A 10296-nucleotide genomic window follows, 5' to 3' on the forward strand; every position below is an offset into this window, starting at 1 on the left:
TTCTCGCTCTTTCTGAAGATGATCAACTCCCCCATCCTTATATCTGCCACTTCCATTCCTGGAGTAGAGCAGGTGACAAAATATGTGTTTCTGTTCACACTTGGCTGTTTTCTGAGTTACCACATCACGCGTCAGGCTCAGCACCTGTTTCTGCCTGACCTCCTCCGCTTATCCTAAAAAGCTGGAGCCCCCATTCACAAACCCCCTCTTGTCTTCCATCCAGGCCGAGGGAGCCGGGCGCCAGTGAGAGCAGAACTTGAGGTACTACAGTAACGACTGTGAGACAATCCTATGACGAGGATGGCAAGATCCCCCTCCACACAAGACTCCATGAGCTACGGTAGCGAAGCTTATTCTCTTGGCTGAGCGCCTGCTCCACACAGAAGGGAAGAGCTTCAGCGCCAACAGGAGTCCTGCCATGGCTTAGACAATGAGGTGCCCACCCCCAGGAAAAGCCTGGGTTTCTCCAATAAGGCCCCATCTGGTTCTCATCCTTAGAAGGTGTCTCTACTCATCAGGCTATATGGACTCAAGTTAGCTTTCCAAGGCGGAAGAGGAAATTAGTCACGTTCAAGATTAAAGCCAAGAAGGAGCAATCAGATAAGATTGGGATGACAGCCGCAGACGTGACGAGAGCACTTTGGGAAAGGGAAGACCAAAGAGCACAGAAATTACAGAGATCAAGCCCAGCCTTTAGGGGCTACGCCATCTTAAAGACTCCCTTGCCTTCTCTGAGCTTATTTTCCTGGCTGTAAAATGGGGACAATAGTTTTCCATATAATGTATCTAGTACGTCAAAGAAGCTGTAATATACAAGATGCTCCATCAGGCCAGGTATGACAGTCACATATTTTTGTGATCCAGGCACTTCAGAGGCAAAGGCAGGCAGACCTATGTGAGTTTGAGGCCAATGTGCTCTACAAAGAAAGTTTCAGGCCAGTCAGGGGCCACACAGTGAGTGAGACCCTGTTTCAAAAAAAACAAAAGATAGCTAGACCTATAGATGATAGATTAAAAATTGATGCTCAGTGAAAGGTTTGTTTCCCAGCTCTTTTTAGGTACCGGATAGTCAATCCTTCAGCTTCTTTTCCTCTAACCTCATTATAAAAAATAGATTCCACTCAGAATAAGGAGGATGCAGAGGTGGTTCCTCCCCAACATGGGCCTCAGCCAGAACTAATCCTACAGTGATCCATTTCCTCGGGAGCTCTTGGGTCCCCTAGCTTCTCTCTTCTTCAGTGAGGTCAGGCCAGGATCCAATGTCTTGCCACTCTGCTCCAGTCTCTCATCCTAGCCACTCATCGATGGGAAGAGGAAGGAGACCCCAAGGCTCCTGCCCCACCCCAGCCCCCCAGCTACTGCCTACTCGCCCCTCTCAGGGCCCCACCCTGATTACCAGGATAGCCCCAGTGCTGCTGATTCCACGCTTGCTTCTCCCAAGCCCATCCCCAGCTGTCTTGTCTGTAATTACCAACCTTGCCAGGGGCATCAGACTGGCAAGGCAACAGCTCATTTCCAAAGGGCCCCACCACAGAAGCCTCTGCCTCCCACTCTGCACCATGCAGAAGGGGGAATAAAAGAGATGAAAAGTTCTGTCCAGGTCACCGTTGAGAAAGTGACAAATGGCTGTCGAAGACCAAACACGATAGAGCCCGTCACATCTCTGCTATCAATATCACACGCAGCACAGGACTACCCACCTGTAGAGGGCGAGAGGCTTCAGGTCAACTCAGAGAGAGAGGAAATTGATTGGAGGCAAAGCAGGAAGACGAATTCGCACAGGGATGAGAGTAGAAGCACGCACAGGGCACAGGTGGGAGCTTCGAGGAGAGAGGAGGAAACAGTAGGTTTAAAAAAAAAAAAAAGACCTGAGAAGAGACAGACTATCATCCCAGTCTCTCTCCCCGATGCAGCCACTTCTACCAACAAACACCACAGACAGGAAAGAAAAGGGATCATTAATTCTGTTTTATAGCTAGGGAAACTGAGACCAAATCCTCACTTCGTACTTCAAGATCCAGCAGGACCAAACCCCCCAGTCTCCTTCCTGCTCGTGCTCAGCCTCTACCAGCCTCTACCAGCCAGCCCTCCTCAGGTCTCTCCGTCTTTCTTTCCTTGAAAAACTGCTAAGGGCCAGGCGTGATGGCACAGGACTGAGCCAGAGAGGCAAGCAGATCTCTACGAGTTCCAGGTCAGCAAAGATAAAAAGCAAGACTTTGCCTCAAGATAGATAGATAGATAGATGGATAGGTAGGTAGGTAGGTAGGTAGGTAGATAGATAGATAGATAGATAGATAGATAGATAGATAGAAGACAGGCAGATAGATAGATAGGTAGATGATAGAGAGAGGATAGTGAGAGATAAATGGGGTCTTCTAAGAAATATGTGTGTAGTAGAATATTACTAAGCCATAAAAAGGAGCGATGTACATACATGCTGCCACAAGACTAAGCCTTTCAAACATGTTCAGTGGAGGAATCCAGACATAAGATGATGAAATTTGGAGGAAATAGCCAGAGCAGGTAACTCCACAGAAACAGAATGCAGGTTAAGGGTGGCCAAGAACTGAACAAGAGGGCATTGGGAACTTAGTGTGCCTGCAGTTCCTTCAGGACTAGCAAAAATGTCCCACAACTCGGCAGAAATGGCTGCAGAGTACTGCGTGTGTGCACAAAACTCCACTCTCTTTAATGTTCATTTCATGTTAACTTCTAAAACTCCAGCGGCCAACACATCTCCTTCAGGAACCTTGCCCAATACTCCACCTCAGAACCAAACTCTATGCTGCAAGGGCCTCCAGAATACACCTCCATCCGGCACTCAGGGGCTTACGGGGATCGACGTGTTCAAGCATGCTTCCCCTGTGAACAGTGTCTTCTTCACCTTCCATCCCCCGTGCTTCTCACAACACCTAGCAGAAAGTGGACCGCACTGGCTGTGATCTGCCAGAGGAGAGCACAAAGCAAGCTAGCTCACTCCCCTGCCCCACTGCCCGGACCTCCATCGCTTACTACAGCCATGGATTAAAATTCAAGCCACGCCAGCCAGGACGTACTAAGTCATTTCCCCTGTGCCTGGCACTGAGGAACATACTCTTCCCAGGTTGTTTCACTTGGTCCTCATGAACCTAAGAGGTGGGGCTTATCATCAAGCCATGTAACAGGTGAGGCTTTACAAAACTTCTCTGTTTTGTCTGAGGTCACAGAATTAGGAAAAGCTAGAAGTTAAAGAGCAAATTGTCAACAGGAGAGCAGTCACAGTACCAGGAGGGGGACTTGAAATTCCTTGTGGATGGGCTCAGAGCGGCCTTGGAGGATGGTGTCTTAGAACACCTAGGCGGCTAAGGAATGGAACTTAATTACATGCATCCGGTCACATCGCTCTTAGACTAAGTGAAACTGTCTGACTCTTCCTTTTGTCTCACAGTGTGGGAGCCAGCAAAAGAGAAAACCAGAGTCCCTAAAGCTTAAAAGGAACAAAGGGCCAGGGAAAGGGGGATCTCTCTCCTCAAGTCCTACAAGAAGGTGAGGGAGCAAAGGAAGAGAAAGGAAGGCAGCCCTGTAGGAATTAGAGAAAGTAGAAAGCAGGACCAAGACAATAGAGAAGGAGGGGCCAATGTGGCCACTGGTTTCCAGTCTGGAAGTACTTTCTGAAATGGCACTTCCTATTGTCTAACCACAGTTCCTCCTGCTTGGAGGGCAACTCCTACTGGTGGTGAGCATAAACTGAGCAAATGAGGCATGCCAAAAAGTCAGGCACTTGTCTTAGACACAAGCGCTTTGCAGGTTTGGTGTCTGATTTGAAGGAATGGAGCAGTGGGGTGGGGAAGGGGACATCTAATCCTTTCCTAGCCTGCTCCTCTTCCTAGTCCAACATTTTCTAAACCTCTCCACTCTTTCCAAAGGCTTTATGAAGGGTAGGGAGCTCTGAGGACTAAAGATGGAACATTCCAACTGCACATGCCCATTAGAGACCAACATTCCAGTTGCAATTACCCAGGGACTCTAATGGGCCCCTGTCTTAAAACCGGTGTCCCCGCCTAACTAACCTCTGGCAGCAAGTGGGAAATGGTTGAGAACTTGAGAACGTGCAGCTGGGAACAAGACTTGGGTCCCAGAGGAGATGATCACCCCGGTCTTCCTTTCACCCCAAAGGAGAATGAACAAGAGCAAAGAGAGAAAGAAAGAAGGTAGCCACTGCTATTCCTCAGAGAAGAGATGTTCCCCTCATGGTCTCTGACTTCCCACCCATTCTCATGATGAAGGCAGGACCTTTCCCACAATGTGGACAATCTGGCCCCTGGCACGCTCAGCGCCAACACACACACACACACACACACACACACACACACACACACGAACATAAGCACACATACACACGAACTCACACACAGACACATTCACACAGAAACACAAACACAAGCACACGTGTACATATTAACTCACGCATTCACACATATGTGCACACACAAACGTACACACATGTACACACACACAAGGCTTCTCATCAAGAAACTACAGGACACACTACTCGGACACCTGCAGAAACTCCCAGAGAAGCACCCCATGTCACTTTCTCAACCCTGCACCTCCCTACCAGGTCTCATGCTGTGTGCATGCTTCTTCTCACCCCCCAGTGCGCGCGCGCGCGCGCGCACACACACACACACGTGTCTCCGGATCCTATAGGTAGGGCAGAGTTGGAGGGTTCTGAAGCAGTCACCTTCAAGACAGCTTTCCAAGAGAACTGTGGCCTCAGAGAAGGAACTGGGGCAGAGAAGCCATGCATGTGGCCTCAAAGAACACTAGAGACCAGCCTAGAACAGTGGGGGAAGGTCGCTACTCTTATGTGTGTCCTTGACTCATTGAACCCCAAAATTCCTTTAGGACTACAGAGCCCCTCTACCTCTCCTGAGCCTATTCCCCACTCCCTCACAATACACGCCATCTTCCAGAAAAGTCTACCTTCCCAAATACGCACCACCTCATAAAGCTCACTAACCCCCAAATGCACGATCCCCATGAGGGTCTCAGATCCTCAAGACACTACCCTTGAATCTAGGCAGAGCCATTCAAATCCTGCACAACCTTTCCTGTGGGCTTTCGGCCAGGAAAATCTGCCTGCAGAGACAAGAGATACCCCCAATACATACTCAAAAATACACACCCTAGCAAAGGCAGGCACACACATTGACATCTACCCATCAGTACAGGTTACTCACGAGAGCACAGATTCACACACACACACACACACCCGTTCCCACCACACCGGTGCACACACAACTATCCACATATACCACCCATTCTGCTCTTATAAACCCACCTTCTCTAATACCTATCCACCTCTTTCCTATAAGCCCCTCTCTCAGCACATACACAGATACACACCCCTTCCCTAGAGTATACACACAAATACATACCAAACACACAACAGATATGTGGCCAGCTCTCTCTCTCTCTCTCTCTCTCTCTCTCTCTCTCTCTCTCTCTCTCACACACACACACACACACACACACACACACACAGAGAGAGAGAGAGAGAGAGAGAGAGAGAGAGAGAGAGAGAGAGAGAGAGAGAGAGAGAGAGAGAACCATCTACAACCCAGGGCCCACCTGCGGGAACACGCAGCACGTCAAGGCGTGCACACACACACAAAAACAAAGAATCATGCATACTGATCCCCCAACCAACCCTTTAAAACTCACTAACGCAGTGTCCAAGACCTTCGATGAGTAAATAGGACGAGGGAGAGATGATGTCGTTTCCCACAACCCACCCCGACACACATTCCCCGGTATCGCTGCAAGTCCCATCCTTGGGTCTCTCTCTCTCTCTCTCTCTCTCTCTCTCTCTCTCTCTCTCTCTCTCTCTCTCTCTCTCACACACACACACACACACACACACACACACACACACACACACACACTGCTGTCCAGGGCCATCTCTCAGGGATCCACTCTACACCATGTACATAGAGTTCATGAACCTGCCCCTTCCCTCCCGACACTTCAAAGGTGTATACGCAGCCCGACATACCTTTAGCTTCCAATACCTCCAGCCTCCGATCCTTCCTTGGCCTCTCCCACCACCTCCAACACACGCTTCCCAATCCCCAGCTTCAATGGGCTCCCTGGGGACCGTTCAAGCGACCGACCCGGGCCCCCAGCCCAGGAAAGTCCCCGGCTCTTAAGGCCTGGGCTCCGCCCCTTCCCCACGCACCCTTTCCCCTCCCCAAAGTTGGGGGTACTCCGCCGGGCAGTAGAGAACAGACCGGAAGAGGGTTGCCTCAAGCCCCCCTTCCCCCAGAAGCCACCCCGCTTTCTCCAGGGCCGGGCGCTCCCTGATCCTTTGCATGATCTCCTTTTTTTTTTTCTGCTGCTTTCTTTCTTTCTTTCTTTTTTTCTTTTTTTTTGCAAACTTTGCCCGCGCCCCCGCGGCCCGCCACTCACCCGCCGCTGCGAACAGTCGGTTGGACTGGGCGCACGCCCCGCTCCGCTCCGCGCCTTTGTATCCGCAGCGCACCGGGTCGCTCCGAACTCCGCGCTCCAGGACCGGCAGCGCGGCCGATGGGGGTTGTTGAGGGGGGCTCCTAAGGTCGTTCACCCCGGCTTCGTCCCAGACCACTCGCCTCTTTCCCCCTCGAGGCCCCGGGGGCAGGGGGCCGGGGGAACTGCAGGGCGCTCAGGCTCCCATGGCGGGACCGAGGAGGACCAAGCAATCGGGGATCAGGAATCAGATCTCCAGCCGGCGGCGGAGGGGGAGGGGACAGAGAGGGAGGGGACCGGAGGGGGGCAGGGGGCGGGGAGCCTGCTCCCAGGTGCCGCCTCCCGGCTGTTCCCGCAGCCGCCGCCCCTCCCGCCGCTGCGTCCATTGTCTGCGGCCCGGCTCTTCCCCAAGTCGTGGCACCCCCAGCTCTGCGCCTGGCCATGCCCTGCGCCCTCGGGATCCTGGGAATCCTCTCCGGGTTTGCGAACCTGGCCAGGAAGGTGGGCTTGATGCTGCCTCGATTCTTGGCTTTGGTCCAGCCCGCAGCCCCTCTTGGCTGTCTCCTTCGACCCCCCGTTGAAGACCTTTTCCCTAGGCCCTGATGCTGGCCATATTCTCTTCTTTGGGACCACAAACCCGGCCACATGAAATCCATTGGAATCTGAGACGTGGGAAGATTGATCCCCCCGGCCCAGAGCTGCGAAAAGGGTCATCCCTGATTTTAATTAGTGACAAGAGACAGGCCCCTCTCCCATGTATACAGAATTTCCCTGACACCATCGCCACCATACCCCCCTTCTTCCAAAAATAATTTAATTACTCGGTGTTCTAGCTGTGAGCGACGACCGCCTAGTCAGACTGGGACGCTCGCTCATTAACACGTTTTCCTCCCCTCTGGTTTGAGTGTTGGGATTAATTACAAAGGGAATCCTGCCCTACGGGAACGGGGGAGGGGGAATCGACGACTTCAGGCGGCGGAGGAGAGGGGGGCCTTCTCCCAGGAACCTAGAGTAAAAAATGCCTGGGACGGTGCGGAATTCCTAGCTCTCCACCCATGGACTTTTGGGTAGTTAGCGTTGCAAGTAGGTCCCAGAGAATGTAGGTTAGCACAAAATATCTGGCATTTCCACTTCAGAGCACACTAAGAAACAGAGCTCCTAAAGTGGGAAAGAACCCAACAGAGGAGAGCCTACCATAAAGTGGCTGTGGGAAGGCCAGGTTGCCTTTGGAGTGAGTGAAAGCAAAAGTATTATTATATCGCCGCTAGTATTATTTACCCTGTAACCTGCCACTTACCTTGAACAGTATGGCTTCAAAAGCATCTTCACACACGTCTCAACACCCCACCATCTCCACCTTTCAATTCTGATACCTGCCCTCCCAACCCTGTGATTAAGAAATCCCAGGGAAGGCGACTCCCAGCCTCCTTTCTCTGATAGTCTTTCCAAAAACTCCCCCTTGTCACTGCTGTACATCTAACCGGTCCCCAAATGAGGACAGGTTGTCTTTATCTGCGTTATGACCGTTGGAAGGTGAAGAACCGAAACAAATGTGTCCTGTCCACCTTGCCCAAACCCTTGCTTTTCCTCGGCCACTAGTTTTTTTTTTTTTGCTAACCATTATGGGTTAGCAAAAAATTTAACACCAAGACTTCAATAGTCATCATTTCAAGTACCACAGCCTGTGCAAACACAGTGGCCCTCATTCACCTACGTCTATCTTGTACTAACACTGGGCTGTTCTGGGGGTCCCATAACACCAGGAATGTAAGGGAAGGACACATGGCAGGCGAGCAGGAGACCATAAAAAGAGATAGTAAAGACATCAGAGTCCCCTGCCCCGTCCAAAGCATGCCTCCAGTGTTAAACACAAGTTTATAATTTGACAGTGTTGGGGCTGCCACGTCACTGGAGGTCCTCTGCTATGTTTAGTGTATATTATGTTCATATTCTGCCAGTTTTTTCCCCAAACCTCAGAAGACCCTCAAAGAATTGGAAACGAGTATCTGATGTGAGAATTACAGTCGGTTTTTGTTTGTTTGTTTTTATTTTTTTGATACAAGGTCTCTCTGTGCAGTCTTGACTGTCCTGTAGACCAGGCTGGCCTTGAACTCACAGAGATCTGCCTGCCTCTGCCTTGTGGATGCTGGGGTAAAGGCATGTGCTACCACTGCCTAGCTAGATTATAGATGATTTTGTAGACTGGCCCCAGTTAAAGCTTGAAATGTCAGTCAAGATGCCAGGTCAGTACACGAGACTTTAAAATTAATGTCCATAAGGCATGAGCCTGGAATACACTCCATTCTTCTTTTTCTCTTCTGAGGATGAAATGTAATTGATAAATTGTATCTGCGATGATGAAAATACTGTCTTATAGAACTGTCCGACATTAAATGTAACTGTTCTACATACAGCTCTCTGAACATCCCTCCACTCTCACCCATTGGATGAATTTCACACATCCTCAAATCACAGAGTGGAAGCCAAGGCCCAAAGACAAGAGTCAGTCATACATTCAGGTCCTAGCCTAATTCTTTAGGAAGAAGAGCACCTACCAAGACAGGTGATATCTAACCACAATTTCCCAAGAACAACATGCTGAGGCAGAGCAGGGCTGGAAACTAAGGAGGTCAGGAACCTGAAGGACCATGTAGAGGGACAATTGGACTTTGTTTCATTACATAGTCCAGATCTCTTTATGTAGTCAGGCTAACTTGGAATTAAAAACCCTCCTGCCTCAGCCTTCCAAATACCACCACCATGTCTGACCTAGCATTCTTGGATGTTGAATGCACAAACAACTTATTTATTCAAATGTCAATTCTATTCATGTAAAGCATTTAATGAGGTAACAGAAGGCATCCCCTCTGTAGATCCACAAGGTCAATAGAACCAGTGAATTCCCAGTTAAGTTCCTCTTCCCACCCCTGGGTCTTTCGGGATTCTTCTTCAGGGAAGTGATTCCTAGTCCAAAGTCAAGGCCTTCAGTAAAATCTCTTCTAAGTCCTTGCCAGCTCAGGGTCGTGGGCAGTAGAGATGGAACAAGCAGACATCTCAGAGGTGTCTCAGAAACCCTGGGAGGTTTGTCTTTCAGAGATGATTCAAAAAGTGAGAATAGTTTCTCTTCAGGAAGACAATCAGGCTATAGAAAAATGCCTGCTTTCCTGAGTCAGTAAAGCTGTCCCTAGCCAGGCGAAGGTGGTACACTCCTCTAATCCCAGAAAGAAAAAAAAAAAAAAAAAACAGTAGGTTACTGTCCATGTCTTTCCTTTCTAATATCTTTCTTTTCTCCATTTTCATCCGTCTCAAACTTTTGTGGCTCTCTACTCATTCAGTGCTTCTTAATTTTGAGTTTCCTTGAATCCAATTCCATTATCACTAATCTAAAAAGTTACCTACAAACTAAATGGGTGAGTCTCAACCTTCATCATAGATAATAATCTCATGTGGAACTTTGAAAAGATTGCAATGCCCAGGACTCATCCCATACTAACTAAAACAGAAACTTCCAAGGGGTGTTATCCAACTATGGGCTTTTTTGTTTGTTTCTTTGTTTGTTTTGTTTCCTTAGTGATTACTCTAATGTAAAAATCGCTACTGTAGCTTTGTTTTGTTACTTTTCTGGTCCTGTGATAAAACACCGTGATCAAAGCAACTTCTAGAAGGTGAAAGACCTGTATAAATACAGACCCTGCTAGCAGAAAGAATAGAGCCAAAAATCTAGCAGGAAAAATAGAGCCAAAAATCTAGCAGGAAGAGAAGAGCCAAAAATCTAGGTTAGCCTGTTCCGTGACTCTGTTCTAGGAACTA

The 10296-nt window shown here is 49.4% G+C and overlaps 1 protein-coding gene across 2 annotated transcripts in view; it reads right to left on the minus strand.

Annotated features, from left to right (window-relative positions):
* Positions 1–6753, minus strand: part of Vangl2 (VANGL planar cell polarity protein 2) — a 28165-nt gene extending 21412 nt beyond the window's left edge. The window contains exon 1 of one of the 2 annotated variants that reach the window (XM_050143095.1): positions 6451–6753. The gene's annotated coding sequence lies outside the window, so the exon portion shown is untranslated. Of the gene's footprint in view, positions 1–6037; positions 6159–6450 lie in introns of those variants that run through there. The other variant, XM_050143096.1, reaches the window with a different exon arrangement.
* Positions 6754–10296: the final 3543 nt, after the last annotated feature.

This window comes from Alexandromys fortis, unplaced genomic scaffold, assembly GCF_014885135.2.
Source record: "Alexandromys fortis isolate MF-2015 unplaced genomic scaffold, M_Fortis_MF-2015_v1.1 scaffold_51, whole genome shotgun sequence".
NCBI lineage: Eukaryota > Metazoa > Chordata > Mammalia > Rodentia > Cricetidae > Alexandromys > Alexandromys fortis.